Here is a 26,820-nt window from a genome sequence, read left to right on the forward strand (position 1 = left end):
GACGCTTCATCCAGTCCCAAACATGCTCAATGGGGGACAGATCCGGAGATCTTGCTGGCCAGGGTAGTTGACTTACACCTTCTAGAGCACGTTGGGTGGCACGGGATACATGCGGACGTGCATTGTCCTGTTGGAACAGCAAGTTCCCTTGCCGGTCTAGGAATGGTAGAACGATGGGTTCGATGACGGTTTGCATGTACCGTGCACTATTCAGTGTCCCCTCGACAATCACCAGTGGTGTACGGCCAGTGTAGGAGATCGCTCCCCACACCATGATGCCGGGTGTTGGCCCTGTGTGCCTCGGTCGTATGCAGTCCTGGTTGTGGCGCTCACCTGCACGGCGCCAAACACGCATACGACCATCATTGGCACGCCAAGGCAGAAGCGACTCTCATCGCTGAAGACGACACGTCTCCATTCGTCCCTCCATTCACGCCTGTCGCGACACCATTGGAGGCGGGCTGCACGATGTTGGGGCGTGAGCGGAAGACGGCCTAACGGAGTGCGGGACTGTAGCCCAGCTTCATGGAGACGGTTGCGAATGGTCCTCGCCGATACCCCAGGAGCAACAGTGTCCCTAATTTGCTGGGAAGTGGCGGTGCGGTCCCCTACGGCACTGCGTAGGATCCTACGGTCTTGGCGTGCATCCGTGCGTCGCTGCGGTCCGGTCCCAGGTCGACGGGCACGTGCACCTTCCGCCGACCACTGGCGACAACATCGATGTACTGTGGAGACCTCACGCCCCACGTGTTGAGCAATTCGGCGGTACGTCCACCCGGCCTCCCGCATGCCCACTATACGCCCTCGCTCAAAGTCCGTCAACTGCACATACGGTTCACGTCCACGCTGACACGGCATGCTACCAGTGTTAAAGACTACGATGGAGCTCCGTATGCCACGGCAAACTGGCTGACACTGACGGCGGCGGTGCACAAATGCTGCGCAGCTAGCGCTATTCGACGGCCAACACCGCGGTTCCTAGTGTGTCCGCTGTGCCGTGCGTGTGATCATTGCTTGTACAGCCTTCTCGCAGTGTCCGGAGAAAGTATGGTGGGTCTGACACACCGGTGTCAATGTGTTCTTTTTTCCATTTCCAGGAGTGTATATAAAAATTCAACACACACAGCTGTCACCTCTGGGAGCAAAAATGGATGCATCCTGTCTCAGCAAAAGTCAAACGGAGCTTGTTTCCACATACACATGTTTGTGACAGTCTGCCTAAAATATAAATTAAAGAGTGACACCACCTATGACACCTGCTGGCACGCTGAGGGATGAATGAGTGGTGGTGACAGTTTTTCTTTCTTTTTTTGCCGATCTCATTTTGTTTGTTATTGATCTTTGCATTTGTTCGGGGCACACGTCGCATGACACCTGTTCAGGTTCATCGTTGATTCGTTCACTCAGTTTTTTTATTGCAGAGGGCAAAAAAATGGTTCAAATGGCTCTGAGCACTATGGGACTTAACTACTGAGGTCATCAGTCCCCTAGAACTTAGAACTACTTAAACCTAACTAACCTAAGAACATCACACACATCCATGTCCGAGGCAGGATTCGAACCTGCGACCGTAGCGGTCACGCGGTTCCAAACTGAAGCGCTTAGAACCGCACGGCCACACCGGCCGGCTGCAGAGGGCAGCTAACCTTCTAATCGAACACGCTAACCTACCGTTCCGACATCCATGAGACCCAGGGCAAACAGTATTAACAGTGTTTTATTGATCGCGATATACTGCGTAGTGAGGCAGGCACTCCTCTCCCGCAAACCCTGGCTAGAACTGACGAACGGGTGATGGCTTCCGTCTGGTGCTGCTAAGACGGCGCCTGCCGCTGCTGAGGCCGGCAGAGTCTTTACTCTTTAGCAGCTTGTTGCGCTGCGACGGCGTCCCAGTCGGTAGACTGGTCCTCGGCTGCGCACGCGCCCGCAGGGCCGGTGCTGGGGTCTGCTGTGTACGACACACAGCCCACTGCCCTCGGACAGAACTCGGCCGGTGGGTGGCGCTGTGACGCCAAGACTCACTAGAAACTCATCGTCTGTGGTTTCAGGCACGGGCGGCAGGTTGCAAAACGGTGACATCAAGTCACGTGAAGGACTTAGTTCAGACAGCAGGCGCAGTCCGGACTCGAACGCGTGGCTGCAGCCTCGCTGTCCAGCGTCGTCCTGGCGTCGTCGTGGTACTATCGGCGTATGGTGAAGACGAGTAATTACTGCCTTCCTAAAAAGGTCGAAGGACGATTGGGTTTAACGCCCCGTCGACATCGAGGTCACGAGACACGGAGCCAAGAGTGTCAAGAATGGGGAAGGAAATAGGCAGTGCCCTTTCAAATGAACCATGCCGGCATTTGCCTATAACGCGAAAATAACTAAATATGAAAATTCTTTAACCTCCAGTGTGACTTTTCCAGTCATTTTATGACGAGAAACGATTCATCTAGAGACATTCAACGCGCTGCTGGTTATAAACAGCATATATTCACAGGATGTAGAGTATAACATAAAAACGATCGAATATGAGATTTTGCTGAACCGTAGAGCGCCTTGCTTTCCGCTTGTGACGTAGGGAGCGTTCTTTCTTCCTATTGGTTCTACTTCACCTGACACTTTACCGAAATATCACAGAACTTATTTTATATTTCACGTGACGAAATGGTTTCTCAACGAGAAATAGCGGAAAGTGATGTCACAAAACTCGTTGCGCTCCACTTCAACGTTAGCTAACTCGTCCCGTGTACTAACGGCATAAGCTGTACATCGCAACTGAGAAAATAATGCAGTCGAAATATCTAAGAACGTTTTATGTTTATCACACTAATCCACCAAAAACAAAACACCGCAAATGGCACATGATGGTGAAAAGCACCCGAAACGACCCCGCCCCCCCCCCCCCCTCACGCGCAAAAGAAAAGATCCAGAAAGTGAGGAGGGAACGAAGCGAATCTCCACAGGATGAGAGGGTTTGTCTGTATCCACGCGCTGATTTGGTTGGGAAGGAAGGCATAAAGCATTTGTATCTGCTCCTTAGAGACGCTGGCCCATAGCCCACACATGAGGTCGCAGGATGTCCACCACATACTGCTGATCTGTCCGAATTTCCTCAATTATTAACAGCCGTGGCCTCAAGTCATATCCGATATCTCCCCACACCGCTCATCCATCCAAAACAGTGGAAGAATGAGACCTCTCCACTGGTCAGGACTGTACTCGCCTGAGGATCATCTGCGGTAGCGAAGAACCGTGCGATGGCATTGGTTAGTATTCCATGCATCGCAGCCACGGCACCATTCCAGACACAGCTCAGGGAACTGTAATTCCATATTCCGGATGCTGCTGGTCCCCGACCAATGGTGCGGGATGGCACAGTGTGTTCCAGAGACTCCATTACTCGTTCTCGGGTAGCAGGCGCAAATGTGAAAGGGTTGTCATGTACTTGGTGCACAGTACAGCAGTCCTTGCTGCTTAAGGTCACGTTGCCGACCGGAACTTTGAGAATAAGTATGCCTGCCCTCTCATTCCCATGCAGTCCAACATCGGGTCACTGTCGCATCTGAATACCCCACAAATCTGGATATTTCACAGTTAGATCAGCTGACCAATTGGAGACTCACAACGAGGCTTCCTTCAAATTTCATCAGGTGTTGATAACGCTGTGTCGCACCGCTTCGCAGCGTCTCCGTGTGACCACTCAACATCTGAGGCTGTTCACGCTTCTTTTATACACGTTACCACGCCAAGTAACAACACGAAACACGAACAACACTCATGCACTCTGGACATTCTGTGACAGAAAACTGAAAGTCTAATCATTTACATACCCGCCAATGGAGGGTACGAAGTTCCATTAATATCAACCACGTCCTCCGGGTCATTCACCTTCGTTATCCAGTAGTAGTAGTTGTTGTTGTTGTTGTTGTGGTCTTCAGTCCTGAGACTGGTTTGATGCAGCTCTCCATGCTACTCTATCCTGTGCAAGCTTCTTCATCTCCCAGTACCTACTGCAACCTACATCCTTCAGAATCTGCTTAGTGTATTCATCTCTTGGTCTCCCCCTACGATTTTTACCCTCCACGCTGCCCTCCAATACTAAATTGGTGATCCCTTGATGCCTCAGAACATGTCCTACCAACCGATCCCTTCTTCTGGTCAAGTTGTGCCACAAACTTCTCTTCTCCCCAATCCTATTCAATACTTCCTCATTAGTTATGTGGTCTACCCATCTTATCTTCAGCATTCTTCTGTAGCACCACATTTCGAAAGCTTCTATTCTCTTCTTGTCCAAACTATTTACCGTCCATGTTTCACTTCCATACATGGCTACACTCCATACAAATACTTTCCTAAATGACTTCCTGACACTTAAATCTATACTCGATGTTAACAAATTCCTCTTCTTCAGAAACGCTTTCCTTGCCATTGCCAGTCTACATTTTATATCCTCTCTACTTCGACCATCATGAGTTATTTTGCTCCCCAAACAGCAAAAGTCCTTTACTACTTTGAGGGTCTCATTTCCTAATCTAATACCTTCAACATCACCCGACTTAATTCGACTACATTCCATTATCCTCGTTTTGCTTTTGTTGATGTTCATCTTATATCCTCCCTTCAAGACACCATCCATTCCGATCAACTGCTCTTCCACATTTCAAAAATAATTTCTCAGGACTACTTGCAACTCACCCAAAACATGTACGCCGTCTGAAGATCAGTTTAGCTGTGAAGCCAAACCTGGCAGTACGGTTGTTACGGCTGGAGCTGCTCAGTGACCCAGTTAATCAGCGATCAAGTCGTAGTTTCCGACTAATTGCTGCCCCTCCTTTTATCTCCGTTGCTTCCGTAGTCGGTCTGACTGAACTAATATACCTGTTCGGATAGCTTAATTGTTAAGAGCGCTCCCTGCCAAAACCGAAGGTTTGGCTCATTGTCAGTCCCACATTTGTAATTTGTAAATGTTGGTTCAGCTCGATAAACACCTGCAAGGGGGCTGGTGTTCGTCCTTGGTTTGTCTAGACAGAGATCGCACATAGCAGGGAACCTCAGCCGTTCCACCAGGGTTACGTCATCTTTAGCGCCAGCTAATGAGAGCTTACATAAGACGCCTACACTGCCGTTAACGGTCGACGAGAGTCAGTGGAAATCTGTTCCGCTGCTGTATTTTCCTCTAATGCCCGCTTCGTTGCAGCGGACATGCTGGTAGGACGGTTAGAAAGTGCCGTGTGTCTCGTGTGGCCGCTTCTCCAAGGTCGAAAGATGTCTTGGGGGATGTTTCTTTGGTATTACCGTCCCTATTAGTTAAATCTCACTGGCGGAGAAAAGCCAGTGAGATATGGGAGGTACTTCTTCTCTCTAGTGTGCGAACATGTCAATGAGAGTACTTGCAATAAGGATAAGGGGACTGAGGCGGTGTGTCGTGCAGCATCTGAGGACAGTTACAAAGCGCAGCGAGTGAACCTAGCAGCTGCAAAAAGCGGAGGTCATTCGTCGGACAGATGCAAATAGTTAATGCCTATTGGAGGTCCGCCCAGGCTTTGGACGGATAGCACTAAACACCTACGGTTGGACGATTTGTCTGGCGTAGCGGTAAGAAATAACGAGGGGTGTTCAATTAGCATTGCAGCACTTTCTTTCCTCGGTTATTTCAGTTGAAAACATGCAGTATTTGTTGTGGGAGATCGTGGAATAGTTCCGCTTCAGCTCCTATAGTTTCATGGAGTTCCGATAGGTGGCATTGCTATACGTACATCTGTAACGGAGGTGCGTTCCGAGCAGAGAAATGTCATTGAAATTCTTTTCGAGGAAAACCAGAGTATCACAGATTCATAGGCGCTTACAGGATGTCTGCAGAGAGCTGGCAGTGAACAAAAGCACGTTGAGTCGTAGGGCGAGGTGTCTCATCATTGTAAACAAGGTCGCACAAGCCTGTCCGATCTCTCCCGTACCGGCCGGCCGCACACATATTGGAACGACTTCAGCGTGTCCGTCGCCACAGAAATGCAAACGGACTTCTCCTTCCCATGACAACGCGAGCATCACAGAAGTCTGTGCACACGAGAGGAGCTCGCGAAAATTCATTGGACTGTTCTTCTTCGTACATCCTACAGCCCGGATGAAGCACCTTCCGACTTTCATCTGTTTGGGCCAATGAAGCATGCACTCCGCGGGAACCAGTACATGGATGATGGACAGGTTATCGATGCAGCAAGATGAGTCAACTGGCTCTGAGCACTATGGGACTCAACTTCTGATGGCCTCAGAAGTTATAACTACTTAAACCTAACAAACCTAAGGACATCACACACATCCATGCCCGAGGCAGGATTCGAACCTGCGACCGTAGCGATCGCGATGCAGCTCATACGTCGACCAGTAGAGTGAAACATGCAGGCATACACGGCCTCCCAGCAAGGGTTTTGTAGCTAAAAGAGCGAGGAATAATATAGTGTATTGGAATCTCGAGTAAGACCAACCAGCTTTGAGCAAACATGTGTTGCTTTACTTATTGGTCTCTCGTATACACACAAACCTTTCTCGTGCGAATCTATTAGTGAAAATCAGAATCACTAGTGTAGCTCCAAAGATTATCCTTCAGACAGAGACACAAACATACGCCGGAATACTTTAAATTATAGGGTGCACTTCAATAAAACCGAATAACTGCGGGTACGGACTCCTGACTGGAAATGAAGGAAAAAGGTTCCGGACAGTGTGCACACCGTGCAGCGACAACAAATGATCCCAGAAGACAGCACAGGTATGCATCGCATCCACGTCACAACAGATGTTCAAAGTGGTCTCCATCGAAGCAGTTTTCATGCAGGATACACATAATCGTACTTTGGCTTACAGCATGCTGGCGGACACTTGCCTGGATTTTGTACTACGGTTCGTCTCAATATCATGTACAACCTGGTACTCCAAATCTGGTGTATCCACATTTCGTTGTCTCCATGCACGTTCGTCTCTCTGAAAGGAAACATGATCACACAAACTCCCAAAAGAAGCTTGAAATATTGTGTAACGCTGTTGGTGTCTATAAGGGTACTTGTTTTGGTGTAGCCGTGCAGCCTCTCGACCGTTCCCATCTACTTGGCCGTACACAAACACCGTCTCGGATTGTTCCAGACACGAATACCGGACTATTCTGCTGCTTACAGTACGCCGCGTCAGTCATACAGCTTGTAGCCCACAAGGAATACACGGTTCGTGGTCAGAGGGTCGTTCATTTGTCAGCGACATCTAATGTGGCAACGATGCATTTCCGGCATTTCCGGACACATATTCATAAGATTTTTTCCCCTCCATTTCCAGTCAGGAATAAATCCCTGCAAATGGCTCAAATGGCTCTAAGCACTATGGGACTTAACATCTGAGGTCATCGGTCCCTTAGACTTAGAAGTACTTAAACCTAACTAACCTAAGGACATCACACACATCCATTCCCGAGGCAGGATTCGAAACTTCGATCGTAGGAGCAGCGCGGTTCCGGACTGAAACGCCTAGAACCGCTCGGTCACAATGGCCGGCACATCCCTGCAGTCTGTCGGTTTTATTATTGTTCACATGATATAAATATACTGCTAATTTCAGTGTGTTGCAGAATTATGCTCGCGGTTCATGGATTTTATGGAAAACAAATATCCCCTGGACAAGAATCAGCATGGATTCCGAAAACAGAGATCTTGCGATACTCAGCTAGCCTTGTCCGTGCGTGAGATCCATAGCATCGTATACATACGTGCACAGCTTGAGTCCTTGTTGCTTGACTTCCGGAAGGCTTTCCATACAGTCACGCACTGTCGTTTAGGGAACAAAATAGGAGCGTAACGAGTATCGGACCAGATCTGCGACTCGATCCAAGACTTTCTTGCAGGTAGAACTCAATGCGTTGCTCTCAATACAACAAAATCGGCAGATGTAAAAGCGCTTTCGGTAGTATCCGACGAAGTGTGTGATACGACAGATACTGTTTGCAATCTATACAAATGATCTAGTGGATAACTTCGGAAGATCCATGAGGCTGTTCGCAGATGGTGCGGTTTTGTTCAACGCCATGAGGCTGTAGCGAACTGCAGGAAGACCTACAGAAGATCCACGATTGTTGCAGGATCTGCAGTTGACCCAGGACGTGAATAAACCTAATGTAGTAAGCAAAAATTGGCGAAGAGATCCACGTCTGTACGATCACTATGTTGGTCGCAAATCATTGGAAACAGTAACACCAAGGAGCAGCCAAGTACTCACATTCGAACTCATATTCATGAAAAGAGTGGCGAGTTCCGTAAGATTACCATCACAACCTGGAAACAAACAATAAAATAATTGTGATTCTTGCGCCGCTTCCTTTTTTCGGGGTATGTGCATTGGCGGAAAGCTTCCGTATTCAAGCCGGAACCGAATAGTTGTCAGCCAGAGACTGGTGTCGGAAGGAAGTGATCTCCAGCAAGGGGAAATTGCAGGTGCAGAGAGGCTCGCAGACCGGGCTGAGCAGGCGGCCGGACACGGCTGATCGCGCCGCCATTGTTTTCGTCAGACTTGTTAGGCAAGGGCCGGGTCCGGGCCGGCCAGCAGGTGCTCACGGCCGACTAAACATACTGTGACGTCACGCTATGCCGGAATACCGGCAAATCCGAGCAGCCGCCGCTGTCCTGCGCTTCGGCAGTTCGGCGGGGGGGGCGGGGAGAGATGCAAAGGGTCACAGTTTTACATCTCGCCGGGACAGATTGCTCCAGACGAAGCGGAGCGCTACACGTTCGCGACCGTAGGCGCAAATGTTAATATTCTACTAGTCCCGTGGTTGCGTCTACATCACAAACACACACACACACACACACACACATATACAGTGTGAGTCAGCTGCCCCTACCTATGCATTTTATGCAACCTGCAACACCTTCAAAAGCTACATGTAGGATTTTCGTATTCTCTCGCCCGGTACGCGCGAACTATTAGTCCTACAGAAAAATGAGCGGAGCCTCTTTGTACGAAATTTAATGGAGTTAAATTTTGTACTGGGATACGTTTTCGCTTCAGGCCATGATTTCCGAGTTATCCAAGAAAAGCGTGTTTCAATGTCACTCTTGAACATTTATCTCGAACAATTTTATAACTACGGCCTCTAATGTAAATGCATCCCAATACAAAATTTAATTACATGAAATTACTTAACAACATAAAAGCTCCTACAAAAAGGTGTCCCATTCATCTTTTTTCTGTAGAACTAACAGTTTGGACGTAGCGAGGGAGAGCATGAAAATTGTGCATTTATATTTGGAGGCAGTGCGGGTTGCATAAAACTGGGAGACTATGAATACGAAACAGCGTGGGAAGCTGTCCAATGGAGTGTCTTTGCTCCACGACAACTCCCCATCTCTTTCTGCAAGGGTCAGCAGGCGCAGACGCTTCTTCTTTGGGCAGTTCCGTGGCTCTTCCTCTTTCCTCATACGAAGAAACTGTTGCGTTTCAGGCGTTTCCAGAATGTCGATGAGCTGATCTTTACAAGAGGAACGTTTCCTGAACAATTAAAATGCAGAATTCTACAAACTCCTTCTAGTCGTCCATTGTTGAGCAAAATGTGTTGCGTTGACAGATGAGTATTCACAGAGTTGGTAGGAAAAGAAACAGAAATGAATGTGTAAGAGAGAAACTGGGAGCCGACGATTTCCCTGTTTTTGTTTGTTTTTGAACATAATTAGAACTGCACATGATTCATTGTTAGTGCATTTTTATAAGTATACATCTTTTGTACAAACAAAGCAATTACTTTTGATTCAAGTATAGTTACTTGCACAAACATAAGAAAATATTATTGTTGTTATTTTGTACTGAGTAGAACGTTTTTCATCATGATCAAAGGCAACAGTTTCCTGTTATTACCGATAAAAGCGAAAGTTGTTTATCAATAAAAGAGTTAAGTGTTATATATCTTTGACGAAGTATTTAAGCGAAGTTTGATTTTTTTGCGTTACTTTTTATTTTTACGCTTTTGTTGAGTAAATTGCGTTTTCTAGAATCACATAATAAATTTGTACTGCATGCTTTATTTTTACTACAACTTCGTTCTTCTTCTCGTTAAAGATCGACAATTTTTGAATAAAATCGCAATTAAACGTCGAAAATTAAAGAATTATATAAATACTGTTTATTCTTAAGTACCAGACCGGACGATAACTATGTAGAACAAAAATATTTCGTAGTTTACCTTGCCCTTTATATATCTTCACTCAGTTTCTAGACAGTTCACCGCTTCCGGTTTTCAGGGGCACCTAGTAGGACATTCATCGCATACGTAAAGAATGCGATCGTTATGAGGTAATGCCCAACATGTATGCACTCACCCACCGTAGAGATAATGCGAGTACGACCTGAACTGAGCAAAGCTACGAGGAAAACTACCGTAGTGTACGCTTAGTTATGGTAGTCTACGGTAGTATTACAACTGTCTCGGTAACAGACGGATGCTTGTGGGAGCTGCGACGTCGTAGCGTGAGCAACACGCCCGCGACGGCGCCAGCCAGATATCAGACGGAGATCGCTTGATGGGCGTAGCAAGTGCGCTGCATCGCCGATAAGGTCGGCCTGGCTTTTGCGCAGGCGCGACATTTCGAAGCGCAGCGGCTTCGTGACGCGGCCTGCGCTATCGCGACCGCACCCGCCGCTATCTGTGGCGGCCCGTCACTTCAGCCGCCGCCATCTACCACGCGCGCGCGGTCCGTCAGGCGCCCACAGCTGCATCTGGCGTCACAGAAGCTCAGCGCAGACACATCTTATTCCGCTGAGAAGAGAGGGGGCAAGGGCTGCAGCTGTCGACTTGTGCATTGGAGAAAACAGTGAAGGAAGTGAATGGAAAATTCCATAAAGGGAAGCAGTAGACACGACGTGAACCTTTTCACTAGCTTTGGAACATGTGTGTCCCACGATAGGTTATCAAAGTAGTGGCAGTAAGCTGCATGTTGATGCTACGTACAGTGCGCAACACAAATAAAGTGTCACATTTTTGAAACCCCGCAGTTGTCTCCCATTGCTACGCAGGAGTTTGGAATTTGGCTTTAAGTTGCTTACAACCTTTCAGTGTAATGGTGCAAAAGTGTGGCGCCCTGCTACTTCGCCCCCGGGCTAGGCGCAGCGAGATGTCGACCCACGCGAATAAACGGCCAGAGCTCAGGAGTTCGTGAGGGTTAATGATGGCACACTGCCACCAAATTTCACTACACTTCGCCTCAACGCCACGTGAACGCGTCAAACGATGGGAAGATAGTCACGCCACCTGTTACCCACATTTCACCCATTCGTTAAACGCCTACGGAGACCAGAACAGCGTCATCCAGCGTTGAAATCACTCTGTTTTCTTATGGATGGCAGAGAAAAACACTTCGTACACATCGCCGCTCAGGTCGACACGAATAGGCGTTAGGAAGTGGCATTAAGGATATTAATGAAACCACACCTCCCCTAGGGGCGTTCATATTCACATTTCGCGCTCGATAAGACAAAAAAATGTGTGTGAAATCTTATGGGACTTATCTGCTAAGATTATCAGTCCCTAAGCTTACATACTACTTAACCTAAATCATCCTAAGGACAAACACACACACTCATGCCCGAGGGAGGACTCGAACCTCCGCCGGGACCAGCCGCACAGTCCCTGACTGCAGCGCCCAAGACCGCTCGGCTAATGCCGCGCGGCTCGAAAAGACAGTTTGCAGCGCTATGTACAACTGGACGACGTTTTTAACAAATTTTGCCTCTGCTGACGCCCCCCTCCCCCTCCTCCATATGACGGCACAGTGCTATTCTAAGGACACCGCGGTTCTCCAACTCTGAACGTGATATGACCCGTTTAGAGTGTAGCGTGACCGCTAGTTTTGCTTTGGTATACAGGCTCGAACCACAACGGACCCGCTCAAAACCATTCGACGAAATCTGAACGTGATCCGAAGTACAAGAGATGTTTATGTTTTTTCAATCATTCTGTTTTGCACCATTCTGTGGCGTGTGCACGGAGACGTGTGATACTGACACACACGTGAATGCAATGGCAAAGAATCCCAATTGTACCGTTTACCTATAATTTACCTAGGTTTCAGTCGGTATAATCCAACCTTCTTCAGAATAACAGTAACTACCGTTGTCCATAGTGGACATCATCAAGCTGAAACTACAAATCCATAAATTATCGTCAGACTATAAAACTTATCTGGAACTGCCTCGACGCATCGCGAAGTGGGGCCGAGGCAGTTCCAGATAAGTTTTACAGTCTGACGATAATTAATGGATTTGTAGTTTCAGCTTGATGATGTCCACTATGGACAACAGTAGTTACTGTTATTCTGAAGAAGGCTAGGTTATCCCGACTGAAACCTAGGTAAATTCTATGTAAACGGTGCAACTGAGGCTGTTGAATATCAAAATTAAAATTAATATTTATACAGTTGCTGACAGGGCCGCGAAATGTTGAAGATACACTCCTGGAAATGGAAAAAAGAACACATTGACACCGGTGTGTCAGACCCACCATACTTGCTCCGGACACTGCGAGAGGGCTGTACAAGCAATGATCACACGCACGGCACAGCGGACACACCAGGAACCGCGGTGTTGGCCGTCGAATGGCGCTAGCTGCGCAGCATTTGTGCACCGCCGCCATCAGTGTCAGCCAGTTTGCCGTGGCATACGGAGCTCCATCGCAGTCTTTAACACTGGTAGCATGCCGCGACAGCGTGGACGTGAACCGTATGTGCAGTTGACGGACTTTGAGCGAGGGCGTATAGTGGGCATGCGGGAGGCCGGGTGGACGTACCGCCGAATTGCTCAACACGTGGGGCGTGAGGTCTCCACAGTACATCGATGTTGTCGCCAGTGGTCGGCGGAAGGTGCACGTGCCCGTCGACCTGGGACCGGACCGCAGCGACGCACGGATGCACGCCAAGACCGTAGGATCCTACGCAGTGCCGTAGGGGACCGCACCGCCACTTCCCAGCAAATTAGGGACACTGTTGCTCCTGGGGTATCGGCGAGGACCATTCGCAACCGTCTCCATGAAGCTGGGCTACGGTCCCGCACACCGTTAGGCCGTCTTCCGCTCACGCCCCAACATCGTGCAGCCCGCCTCCAGTGGTGTTGCGACAGGCGTGAATGGAGGGACGAATGGAGACGTGTCGTCTTCAGGGATGAGAGTCGCTTCTGCCTTGGTGCCAATGATGGTCGTATGCGTGTTTGGCGCCGTGCAGGTGAGCGCCACAATCAGGACTGCATACGACCGAGGCACACAGGGCCAACACCCGGCATCATGGTGTGGGGAGCGATCTCCTACACTGGCCGTACACCACTGGTGATCGTCGAGGGGACACTGAATAGTGCACGGTACATCCAAACCGTCATCGAACCCATCGTTCTACCATTCCTAGACCGGCAAGGGAACTTGCTGTTCCAACAGGACAATGCACGTCCGCATGTATCCCGTGCCACCCAACGTGCTGTAGAAGGTGTAAGTCAACTACCCTGGCCAGCAAGATCTCCGGATCTGTCCCCCATTGAGCATGTTTGGGACTGGATGAAGCGTCGTCTCACGCGGTCTGCACGTCCAGCACGAACGCTGGTCCAACTGAGGCGCCAGGTGGAAATGGCATGGCAAGCCGTTCCACAGGACTACATCCAGCATCTCTACGATCGTCTCCATGGGAGAATAGCAGCCTGCATTGCTGCGAAAGGTGGATATACACTGTACTAGTGCCGACATTGTGCATGCTCTGTTGCCTGTGTCTATGTGCCTGTGGTTCTGTCAGTGTGATCATGTGATGTATCTGACCCCAGGAATGTGTCAATAAAGTTTCCCCTTCCTGGGACAATGAATTCACGGTGTTCTTATTTCAATTTCCAGGAGTGTATTTAAGATCCCACTTAGACCTCCCCCCCGCGGCTCCCAAGTGCATAGGTGCCACTCGAGCATCTTCGTTGGGCACTTTACAAGTGTGACTGTACAGAGATACTCATACACCGATCTCTTTCTGCAGGCGAGACATCAACCCGCTCCGCCCTACTGCCTGCTGGCTGCATACGAAATCAGAGGGGTGTCGAAACGGTTGCCAATCTGACCGGTGGGAAGAGATCAGTAGATGGATACCTCTGTACAGTCATTTTTAAAGATTAAGTACAAATTTCGTCGAATGATTCTGAACGGACCCTAGTGGCTCCATCCTGCGTACCAAAGCAAAATTTGAGGTCATGCTTCAGTCCAAACAGGTGAGATCACGTTCGTTGGGTTAAACTCCCGCGATTTAGGCACCTCTCAGCCAAATTTCAAATTTCGGCGTCGCAGTGGGGGACCATTTGCGGGGTTTAAAAAAGGTGACCCTTTAATTGTGTTGAACACTGTATATCAGTACCCCAGTGGTAAGGGGAAGCGTCCTAATGATTTGCAAAATTCTTATAGTTACAGACTGCACCTTTAGGTTGTGCTGTTTTCAAGATTGATATTTAGCCCTCTGCTCGCTACATGTCTTGCCACAAAAAATAGCATTGATTGATTTTCTCATGCCACTTGCAGAGCAAACTATTCCACTGGGACAGAAAGACGCCATTGTCAAAAGAACTGTTAGAAACCCAAGGTGAAAGAAGGAACAGGTGCGCAGGATATGCTAATACAGAGGAAAAAAATCCAGAACAAAGAACGTGTATACCATGTGTCAAACTGCTTTGTGCAAGAAATGTCTCGCCCCGTATTCAAAGTAGGAAGATCGAAGTGACTGTCACATGAGACATTCGAATTTGCTTGTAATGATAAAGAACTTGTCATCTGGAATATTCTGACAATACGTGAAATATTTGCTAGCATAACTACGATCCAACAGCTTTTCTGGAAATATACGTGGTAAATCAAAATACTGGCATGGCCGTTTACGTCAGTGCCACTAGGACATAGAGGTTCCACGTCAAAATACCAGTGGAACACATTCTGGATTATTCGTAGGTGCCTCCAGGGTTTTATTTAGATAACTACGAGGAATACATATACATGATACATAACAGTGGATAGAACATCTGTCCAGGTTTCGATTCGTGATATGCGTCGTGGTATAATTGCACTAAGGGGCAGGTACATCAGAAGATGTAAATGAAACATCTGTGTCGTATTGTAGCACCGAGTTAGTTCGCGCCTGCAGATAGGCAACCAAATGAACAGCTTTGCAAAGCTGACTGTTGTTACGTGCTCCCGGACAATTCGCGACAATGAACGGCACGCACGTATTGACGGTCGCCTCGTTACAGACGGTGCCCATATTGAGCACCTGTAATGTGAGTCAGAAATTTAGAGAAATGCTCTCTCCACTAATATGAGTCTACTTCCTGAGTGTCATGTAATTTTTGCAGGGTTGTCTTGTGAAATCCCGGATGAACTTACAAACACCGCTGTACGTCCCACTCCTCCCAGCGTCGTTAAACGAAAGAGCGGGAACTAGTTCGTTCATATTGTTTCCTCGGACTACGACATTAATTACGAGGGGCGTTCGGAACTGATTTACAATTGCGCTGTTTTACGTATACCCCTCAAACAACAGGCACGTCCTCCCGTAGAATGATGAACAGATACCTGTACACCATAGCAGTTGTGAACGCTGTGTATAGTGAAAAGACAGCGCTTTTTTCTTGTCAAGTAGAGAAAGCTATTGACAAGATGGAAGACGGCTAACATGGACAACATGGACCGAATTGTTTTTGTGGAAGGAATCAGAACAATCGATTGATGAAAGACGACTGGGAAGGTGGTCGAAAGGAGTGCTCCTCCAGCACGACAACATTTTGTCCCATATCAGCAACGCCACAGATACGAAGTTGACATCGCTGTTGTGCCACATCCACCGTGTTCACTGGATCCCTCTGCATCACGTTATGCTTTATTCGAAAACATGACGGATGCGTTGCTAGGTAAGACGTTTGGCAGCAAGGAAGAATTGGGGGCAGCCATTCGCAGTACGCCCAAACACTGTTCCGTGATGCAATAATGAAGTGCCAGGAAGGTGGCAGCGGTGTATTGGGGTCATTGGGATATATATATAGTGAGACATTCCACGTACACTGGCCCGAGTTCATTAATAAATAACGTACAAAAATTAATATTCTAAATCATTTCCGAACGCCTCTCTTGAAGTAACTTTAAAATCCTTCACTTCGACAAAAAAAGTCGTGGAAGAGTTGAGGTTCAGATGTGGCGTAGGCTGTCTAGCTGAAATTGCAGATGAGCTGTTAAGTAGAACGTGTGTGAGCTACATATTACGTAAGTTGGATTAATGCTTGAAACGTTCCTACTCGTCTGTCCTCGTAGCCTACGTGGCGTCTCGCTAGGTCATATTCGTGCCTGAGGGCAGCGATGTGCGGCGCGCGCGGCGAATTACGTGACTTGCTGCACCATTGCTTTTGTCGGAAAACTTTATTGTCTGACCCGGGGTGGCATATAAGAGCGTAGGGCCATTAGCTAGCTGGAGGCGTTGCTTAGCGACCCTAGATTAATCCTCTGCACTGCTATACTTTTTTTTCTTTTATCATCAGTTTTCTGACTGGTTTGATGCAACCCGCCACGAACTCCTCTCCTGTGCTAACCTCTTCATCTCAGAGTAGCACTTGTAACCTACGTCCTAAATTATTTGCTGGATGTATTCCAGTATCTGCCTTCTACAGCTCCCTGTACCATGGAAGTCATTCCCTTATATCTTAACAGATGTGCTATCATCCTGTCCCTTCTCCTTACCAGTGTTTTCCGTGTATTGCTTTTCTCTCCGATTCTGCACAGAACCTCCTCAGACCTTATCTTATCAGTTCACCTAATTTTCGTCTGTAGCACCACATCTCAAATGCTTCGATTCTCTTCTGTTTCGGTTTTCTTACAGTCCATGTTTCACTGCCATATAACACTGTACTCCAGACGTACATCCTCAGAAATTTCTTCCTCAAATTAAGGCCAGTATTTGATATTAGTAGACTTCTGTTGGCCAGGAGCGCCATTTTTGCCAGTGCTAGTCTGCTTTTGATGTCCTCCTTGCTCCGTCCGTCACTGGTTATTTTACTGCCTAAGTAGCAGAATTCCTTAACTTCATTGACTTCGTGACCATCAATCCTGACGTTAAGTTTCTCGCTGTTCTCATTTCTACTACTACTCATTACCTTCGTCTTTCTTCGCTTTACCCTCAATCCATGCTCTGTACTCATTAGACTGTTCATTGCGTTCAGCAAATCGTGTAGTTCTTCTTCACTTTTACTCAAGATAGCAATGTCATCAGCGAATCGTATCATTGATATTCTTTCACCTTGAATTTTAATTCCACTCCTGAACCTTTCTCTCATTTCCATCATTGTTTCCTCGATGTACAGATTGGACACTAGGGGCGGAAGACTACATCCTTGTCTTACACTCTTTTTAATACAAGCACTTCGTTCTCGGTCGTCCACTCTTATTACTCCCTCTTGTCTGTTGTACATATTGTATATGACCCGTCTCTACCTAAAGCTTACCCATATTTTTCTCAGAATTTCGAACACCTTGCACAATTTTACAACGTCGAACGCTTTTTCCAGGTCAACAAATCTTATTAACTTCTTGATTTTTCTTTAGTGTTGCGCCCATCATTAACCGCAAAGTCACAATTGCCTCTCTCGTGCCTTTACCTTTCCTAAAGCCAAATTGATCGTCATCTAGCGCATCCTCAATTTTCTATTCCATTCTTCTGTATATTATTGTTGTAAGCAACTTGGATGCATGAGCTGTTAAGCTGATTGTGCGATAATTCTCGCACTTGTCAGCTCTTGCCGTCTTCGGAATTGTGTGGATGATGTTTTTCCGAAAGTCAGATGGTATGTCGCCAGACTCATACATTCTACACACCAACGCGAATAGTCGTTTTGTTGCAACTTCCCCTAACAATTTTAGAAATTTTGATGGAATGTTATCTATCCACTCTGCCTTATTTGATCTTAAGTCCTCCAAAGCTCTTTTAAATTCTGATTCCAATACCGGGTCCCCTATCTCTTCTAAACGGCTCCAGCTTCTTCTTCTATCACATCAGACAAATTTTCCCCTTCGTAGAGGCTTTCAGCGTATTCTTTCCACCTATCCGCTCTCTCATCTACATTTAACAGTGGAATTCCCGTTGCTACACCTATACTATCAGTCTAAATAACGGTCGCGAGCTCACTATCACTCGCAAAATAGGGCAAAACTTCTCGCCATGCCTACATTTCTAATCAATGCTGATTCCGATAATTTTCAAAAAAAAATTCAACTACTAGAATAAAAAAAATCATCGCAAACAGTCACTATACAGTCTCCAGCAAAAACTAAATTCTATCCAAACAGGCCTCGGAAGGCGCAACGATACCGACAGACGTTTGGCGTCATCGGACGGTCACCCATCCGATGGCCACCTATCCAAGTGCCAACCACGCCCGACAGTGCTTAGCATCGGTGATCCGACGGGAACCTGTGTATCTAACGCGACACGGTCCTTGACCTATCTCCAACAAGTTTCTAGCAGTTTCCGCAGAACATTTCCTCCATAAACAGGGATAGTTTTCTCATGGGCGGGCGAAATGAAACTGGCCCAGAAAATATTTCATACAACCCGGCTTACACCACCTGCTAGTGTCGCCTACTTCAAGGTGCATGAAATATTTTCTGGGCCAGTTTCGTTCCGCCTACACTCTATGAAACTTCACCAAGTCCACCTCGATTGCGTGCGACTAATATTCTTATAACACAGAGCTACTCGTATCTGTGAGTAATCTGCTGTGACACGAAACTTAACTTGAATGCTGCATGTGACAGAAACAAAACAAAAATGGTTCTGATATTTTAAAATTACTGAAATTTTAATGGCAATAACAAAAGTAATGCAACAAAACCTTAGTAGTCGCCTCATGACTGTCCAAACAGGAGGTGAATGACGAAAAGTTGCTTTTCTTTTGGTGACTTCCATCATCTTAAATATTTTAAAGCGTCCAGCATGCGAAGTACAGATACTACTCAACAACATCGGTATTTTAATGGTTATCTTAAATATCGCCCATCTCTAGCGGTTCGGAGGAATTACCGGTCTGGTTAGTATCAAGCTAAGACGCTCAACTCTTGATAGTTCATAAACATTTTTTTCTGCAGTCATCGGCGTTCTTACATGTTATATGCAACTCCCCACGAATTCCTCTCTTCTGCCAAACTGTTCGTCTCAGAGAAATACTTCAATCCTACGTCCTTAATTATTTGTTGTATTTATTTCAACTTCTGACTCCCCTTACAGTTTTTACCTGTCTACAGCCCCCTCTAATAATACCATGGACGTTATTCCTCTATGTCTTAATACATTTTCTATCATCCTGTCTCTTATTCTTGCAAATCTGCATCTACATCTACGTGATTACTCTGCTATTCACAATAAAGTGCCTGCCAGACGGTTCAGTGAACCACCTTCAAGCTGTCTCTCTACCGTTCAACTCTCGAACGGCGCGCGGGAAAAAGGAGCACTTAATTTTTCTGTGCCAGCCCTGATTTATTTTATCATGATGATCATTTCTCCCTATGTAGGTGGGTACGAACAGAATGTTTTCGCAATCAGAGGAGAAAATTGGTGATTTAAATTTCATGAGAAGATCCCGTCGCAACGAAAATCGCCTTTGATTGCCACTCCAATTCACGTATCATGTCTGTGACATCATTCCCCTATTTCGCGATAATACAAAGCGAGCTGCCCTTCTTTGTACTTTTTCGATGTCATCCGTCAGTCCCACCTGATGTGGATCCCACACCGCACAGAATACTCCAGAATTTGGCGGACAAGCGTGGTGTAAGCAGTCTCTTTAGTAGACCTGTTGCACCTTCTAAGTGTTCTGCCAATGAATCGCAGTCTTTGTTTTGCTGTACCCACAATACTACCTATGTGATCGTTCTAATTTAGGGTATTTGTAATTGTAATCCCTAAGTTACTAGCTGAATTTACAGCCTTCAGATTTGTTTGACTTATCGTGTAACCGAAATTTAGCTGATTTCTTTTAGTACTCATGTGTTTAAATCCACACTTTTTTTTCAGGGTCAATTGTCACTTTTCGCACCATACAGATATCTTATCTAAATCATTTTGCAAGTCGTTTTGATCATCTGATGACTTTACAAGACTGTAAATGACAGCATCATCTGCAGACAATCTAAGACGGCTACTCAGATTGTCTCCTATGTCGTTAATATAGATCAGGAACAATAGAGGACCCATAACACTTCCTTGGGGAACGCCATAGAATACTTCTGTTTCACTCGATGACTTTCCGTCTATTACTACAAACTGTGACCTTTCTGACAAATGTTTTAAATATGTTCCTTTCTTCATCGAATCTGCACAGAATCTCCTTACTCCTTACATTATCAGTCCACGTGATTCTCAGCACCCTTCTATAGCACCACAACGCTAACACTTCGATTCTCTTCTTTTCAGGTTTTCCCAAAGTCTACTATTCACTACCGTACAATTACCATACAGTGCTATACTACAAACGTACATTTTGAGAGATTTCTTTCTCAGATTAAGGCAGCACATGTTTGATAGTGGCAGACTTCTCTAAACCAGGAATGTCCTCTTTGCCTGTGCTTATCTGCTTTTTTATGGCCTCCTTTCGTCTTTCATAGGTTATTTTGCTTCCAAAGTAGCAGAATTTCTTCTCTTCCTCTGCTTCGTGATCACCAAATCTAATACGTTTCTCCCTAATTTCATTTCTGCTACTCCTCATTACTTTAGTCTGTCTTAGGTTGTCTCTCAATTCCTATTTTGTACTCATTAGACTATTAATACCATTCAGCACGTCCTGTAGTTCCTCTGAATTTTCACTGAGGAAAACAATGTCATCGGCTAATCTTAGTATCGATTTCCTTTCAGCCTGAATTTTAATCCCACTCTTCAATCTTTCTTTTATTTCAGTCATTGCTTCCCTGATGTACAGATTCAAAAGCAGGAGCGAAAGACTACATTCATTTACAAACCTTTTTAAATCCGATCATTTCATTCTTGTTCTTCCATTCTTATTGTTCCTTCCTGGCTCTTGTACATATCGTATTATTAATCGTCTTTCCCTATAGCGCTCACTCCAATTTACTCAGAACTTGAAACATCTTGCACCATTTTACGTTCTCGAACGGTTGTTCCAGTTTGACAAATCCTATGAACGTGCCTTCTTCAGAAATGCCTCTCAGGCGAGCTTACCTTTCCGAAACTCAAACTCCTCGCCATCGAACAGATCCTGAAATTGCTTTCCATGTCGTACAAAGTAATATTGCATTTGTATTGGGTGTAACGAAGGTCGCTGTAGCCCAAATAAGAAACGCGTTACAATACGCAGACAAAATCGTGAAACTTCACTTTGCGTGCAGATGAAAGTCACAGCCTCTGTTTTCAGTCATTTGTAACGCCTGTTGTAGTTACTTCGTTGTCCACCAAAAATTGTGCATCTTATATAGGTGGATGAGGGGAGCGAGTGCAGGAGCGTCCTAATGTGCAGGGAGATAATGAGCACTCTCGCTTGAGAGCAAATTGTCGCTGCAAAAAATGGGGGAGCTATACGGCAGAGAATAGACAACTAGGAAAGTGGAGTATTTCTGAGTGTTCTTGTGATAATACACACTCTGTACCACGGTCCAGTAACGTGTCGAGGAGTCTGGTGCCTGGGTTGTTGACTGAAAACTGCGCAATATTCTCCCACAGGGTACACCAGCCCTAAACCAGAAGATTTTAGTGTTGGAGCTGATAAACCCTATGTCGTACCACAAAGTTTCTGTAAGACATTGTTTCTTGTTTTTATCCTAGCAGCAGTTCACAGCAAGGGTTCTAGAAAGTTAAGTATCCTGTCACGAGTGACCCCTAAATAAAAGGTATTTGTGTTACGCCGCTGCTGTTTCGCTTAAAAATACACCTTTATTTCCTTGTTGGTGAGTGATGAGACACTGGACACGCATTTGAAAGGACTGAGGTTCATATCCCCGTCCAGCCAACCAAATTTAGCTTTTCTATGATTTCCTTAAACCATTCAGGGAAAGTGCTGAGATCGGTACTTTGAAAAGGATCCAACCAGTTTCCTTCTCTATTCTTTCACAATTCGCCGCTTTTGTCCGTCTGTAATGACCTTATTGTGGGCGGGAGATTAAACGTTAGTTTTCCTCTAATGAGAGAGCATTTAGCGACCCTCTCTCGGGTAGCATGGACGATCTGATAGACAACCGCAGGCAACAGCTGCAGCAGCCAATGGCAGCGCTAAAGACTCCGTTACAGGCGGCACTAGCTGGCGGCCGTCCCACATACGAGTTACGGCCAGACAGTCTGCTCTTTACTGCGAGCAAACGGACAGTGCGACCTCTTACCACACTATAAAACACTCGTTCGCTTAGCAGTTTAATGCGTTCTCAAAAATTTATGCAACTCGCCTGTAGCTTGACTCGGCGTACGTGTAGAAAATTTCCCATCTAAACTAGGCGATAGATTCGGTGTGCGTTCTTTCACCTACTAGCGACGTTCCACGGAATACCTTAGTAAGGATTTAGCAACATCTGAATGTTTATTATTTATTCATACCTGGTTTGCATATATGTCTGTTACCTGGACTGTAACTTTTTATTGAGTGCTAGCTGTACCCACTTAAACGGAAAATAAATAAGAGAAAGCTCTATATATGGGAAAGCAGTATGTATAGGAATTGGATATGCGTCCTAACTTCCTTTCCTCCTTTGTCTTTGTCCATCTAAATGGTTCAAATGGCTCTGAGCACTATGGGACTCAACATCTTAGGTCATAAGTCCCCTAGAACTTAGAACTACTTAAACCTAACTAACCTAAGGACATCACACACACCCATGCCCGAGGCAGGATTCGAACCTGCGACCGTAGTAGTCCCGCGGTTCCGGACTGCAGCGCCAGAACCGCTAGACCACCGCGGCCGGCCCTTTGTCCATCTCCGCCAGCACTTTTCCTTGTCCATTTCCTTCTCCTTCCCGCTCTCTCTGTCCATCACTTCCTCCCTCTCACTCTCTCTCTCTCTCTGTCTTCTCTTCTTCCCCTCTCTCTCCATCCGTTCCTGCCCGCTCTCTCTGTGGAACTCTTCCTTCCCGTTTTCTATGTCCATTTCCTCCCACGCCTCTCTCCATCTCCTCTTCCCCCTCTCTCTGACATATATCCTGTTTATATTGCGAATTCAGATTACGTAGCAGTGCTCTAATCATAAGCCAATAAGCCATAACACAACTTTCCTGTTTGCTAATAACGTGTCACTATTTTATATTTTGTAACATTTCCATGTTATTAAATTTACATAAATTTATGTGTTACATATATTTAAAAAATAGATAAACAAAAACACGTGCGTACACCAATGGAACGTTGTGTCAAAATTCCAATGCAGTCAGTCTAGAACTTTCGGAGATTTTAGATGTTGAAGAATCGAACATCTATGTTTGCACTTGCACAGAAACTGAACATGTTCCTAATCGCAAATCTCCGAAAGTGTTTGACCAAATGCTTTGGAGTTTTGACAGAAAGTTTCATTGGAATACACGTGTATTTTTATATACCTATTTTTTAAATGTAAGTAATATATAACTTTTTACAATTCCCATATTAGGGAGACGTTGTTACAAAAATGTTGAAAAGCTACTACATATATATTACGAAGATAGGTATCTAAAAGGACGCCTGTATTAGAACGTAACGTTGTATCAAAATTCCAAAGCAATCGGTCTAGAAATTTCGGAGATACACGATTTTAAACAAACGAACATGGGAAACCATCCGCTTTAAATCGCAGGGTATATATCACTGGTGTCAACGGATGAATACGTTTTCACCTGTTTGAAAACACGATTAGTGACGCCACCGGTAACAGCATTTTGCGGTAAGTATGTCATTGTGTTTTTCGAGAATTCGTCTTCTATTGTTTCAGATTAGTTTTTACTTTTGAAGTAGGGCTGTGTTTGAGCTGGACTCGAACTGTTCGAAGAGTTTGCACCACAGTTCGGGAAATCTCAGGTTCAGTTCGATCTTTTGATCGGCCCGCTATCTAGTGACTTTTGTCGGTACTGCATCCACGAGCTGCCTGAGCTTTTGTGTGGCACGGTGGATTTTAATAACAAAAATAACTGTGAAAGGCGGCCTAAAATATCTTCTAGGGTGTATATCAACGGCATTTATTCAAAAAATAAGAATATGCAATCGTGTTTCTGTCAAATTCCCCAGTTTTAGACCGTCCCGCGGTCTACTGACGTCTGATGGTACTACCTCGAAGATGGGTATTGCCGCTGTAATATTTTCTCCGGATAGGAATTAAATTCGGAGTAGGTATTAAAATTCATGGAGAAGAAGTAAAAACTTTGATGTTCGCCGATGACATTGTAATTCTGTCAGAGACAGCAAAGGACTTGGAAGAGCAGTTGAACGGAATGGACAGTGTCTTGAAAGGAGGATATAAGATGAACATCAACAAAAGCAAAACGAGGATAATGGAATGTAGTCAAATTAAATCGGGTGATGCTGAGGGGATTAGATTAGGAAATGAGACACTTAAAGTAGTAAAGGAGTTTTGCTATTTAGGGAGTGAAATAACTGATGATGGTCGAAGTAGAGAGGATATAAAATGTAGACTGGCAATGGCAAGGAAAGCGTTTCTGAAGAAGAGAAATTTGTTGACATCGAGTATAGATTTAAGTGTCAGGAAGTCGTTTCTGAAAGTATTTGTATGGAGTGTAGCCATGTATGGAAGTGAAACATGGACGATAACCAGTTTGGACAAGAATCGAATAGAAGCTTTCGAAATGTGGTGCTACAGAAGAATGCTGAAGATAAGGTGGGTAGATCACGTAACTAATGAGGAGGTATTGAATAGGATTGGGGAGAAGAGAAGTTTGTGGCACAACTTGACTAGAAGAAGAGATCGGTTGGTAGGACATGTTTTGAGGCATCAATGGATCACAAATTTAGCATTGGAGGGCAGCGTGGAGGGTAAAAATCGTAGAGGGAGGCCAAGAGATGAATACACTAAGCAGATTCAGAAGAATGTAGGTTGCAGAAGGTACTGAGAGCTGAAGAAGCTTGCACAGGAGAGAGTAGCATGGAGAGCTGCATCAAACCAGTCTCAGGACTGAAGACCACAACAACAACAACAACAACAGGAATTACAACCAGTTTACCATCTAATCTTTGGTTTTTTGCGCTTTTAATTTTTAAATAATTTTCTTCAGTGTTTCATCTGAATTTAGAAATTTGAAATACATTGGCCAAGAACTTTGAAAAAATTGGTCAAGTACTTTTGGAGATGTTTGGTAACAACGTTTTCCTTTATACACATATCAAAAAAAGTTTTGCATGACCTCGGTTCCGAGAATTCCGGAACCTGTACAGAAAATTGGAATAGAGATCAACATAAACATCGCTTCTGCCCTTTTTATTGCTCCTGAAAACCACATACTGCATGTTGTACCACCATACAGCGAGATCTCCATTGGTGGTGCTCCAGATTGCTGTACACACCGGTACCTCTAATACCCAATAGCACGCCCTCTTGCATTGATGCATGCCTGTATTCGTCGTAGCATACTATCCACATATTCATCATGGCACTGTTGGTCCAGATCGTCCCAATCCTCAACGGCGATTCGGCGTAGATCCCTCAAAGTGGTTGGTGGCTTACGTCGTCTTTTAGATGTATCCCAGGCATGTTCGATAGGGTTCATGTCTGGAGAACATGCTGGCCATGTCGAGCGATGTCGTTATCCTGAAGGAAGTCATTCAAAAGATGTGCACGAATGTGGCACGGATTGTCGTCCACGAAGACGAATGCCTCGCCAGTAGGCTGCCGATATGGTTGCACTATCGGTCGGAGGATGGCACTCACATATCGTACAGCCTTTACGGTGCCTTCCATGACCACCAACGGAGTACGTCGGCCCCACATAATGACACCCCAAAACAGCAGGGAACCTCCACCCTGCTGCAATCGCTAGACAGTGGTTCTAAGGCGTTCAGCCTGACCGGGTTGCCTCCGGACACGTCTCCGACGATTGTCTCATTGAAGGCATATGCGACACTCAGCGGCGAAGAGAACGTGATGCCAGTCCTGAGCGGTCCATTCGACATGTTGTAGAGCCCATCTGTGCCGCGCTGCCTGGTGTCGTGGTTGCAAAGATGGACCTCACCATGGACGTCGGAAGTGAAGCTGCTCATCATGCAGAGTATTGCGCACAGTTTGAGTCGTAACACGAACGTCCTGTGGCTGCACGAAAAGCATTATTCAACATGGTGGCGTTGCTGTCAGGGTTCCTCCGAGCCATAATCCGTAGGTAGCTGTCATCCACTGCAGTTGCAGCCCTTGGCCTGAGCAAGGCATGTCATCGACAGTTCCTGTTTCTCTGTATCTTCTCCATGTCCGAACAACATCGCTTTGGTTCACTCCGAGACGCCTGGACACTTACTTTGTTGAAAGGCCTTCCCGGGAAAAAGTAACAATGCGACGCGATCGAACCGCGGTATTGACCGTCTAGGCATGGTTGAACTACAGACAACACGAGCCGTGTACCTCCTTCCTGGTGGAATGACTGAAATGATCGGCTGTCGGATCCCCTCCGTCTAATAGGCGCCATTCATACATGGTTGTTTACATCTTTAGGCGAGTTAGTGACATCTCTGAACAGTCAAAGGGACTGTGTCTGTTATACAATATCCACAGTCAACGCCTATCTTCCGGAGTTCTGGGAACTGGGGTGATGCAAAACTTTTTTTTATGTGTGTTATTAGCCTATTTCCGTCCACATGTTCATTA

At 46.0% G+C, this 26,820-nt stretch overlaps 1 protein-coding gene across 1 annotated transcript in view; it reads left to right on the forward strand.

Moving 5' to 3' along the window:
* LOC126100462 (mucin-17) overlaps window positions 1-26,820 on the forward strand; it is a 375,348-nt gene that overhangs the window by 282,926 nt on the left and 65,602 nt on the right. The window lies entirely within an intron of this gene.

This window comes from Schistocerca cancellata, chromosome 9 (assembly GCF_023864275.1).
Source record: "Schistocerca cancellata isolate TAMUIC-IGC-003103 chromosome 9, iqSchCanc2.1, whole genome shotgun sequence".
Taxonomy (NCBI): Eukaryota; Metazoa; Arthropoda; class Insecta; order Orthoptera; family Acrididae; genus Schistocerca; species Schistocerca cancellata.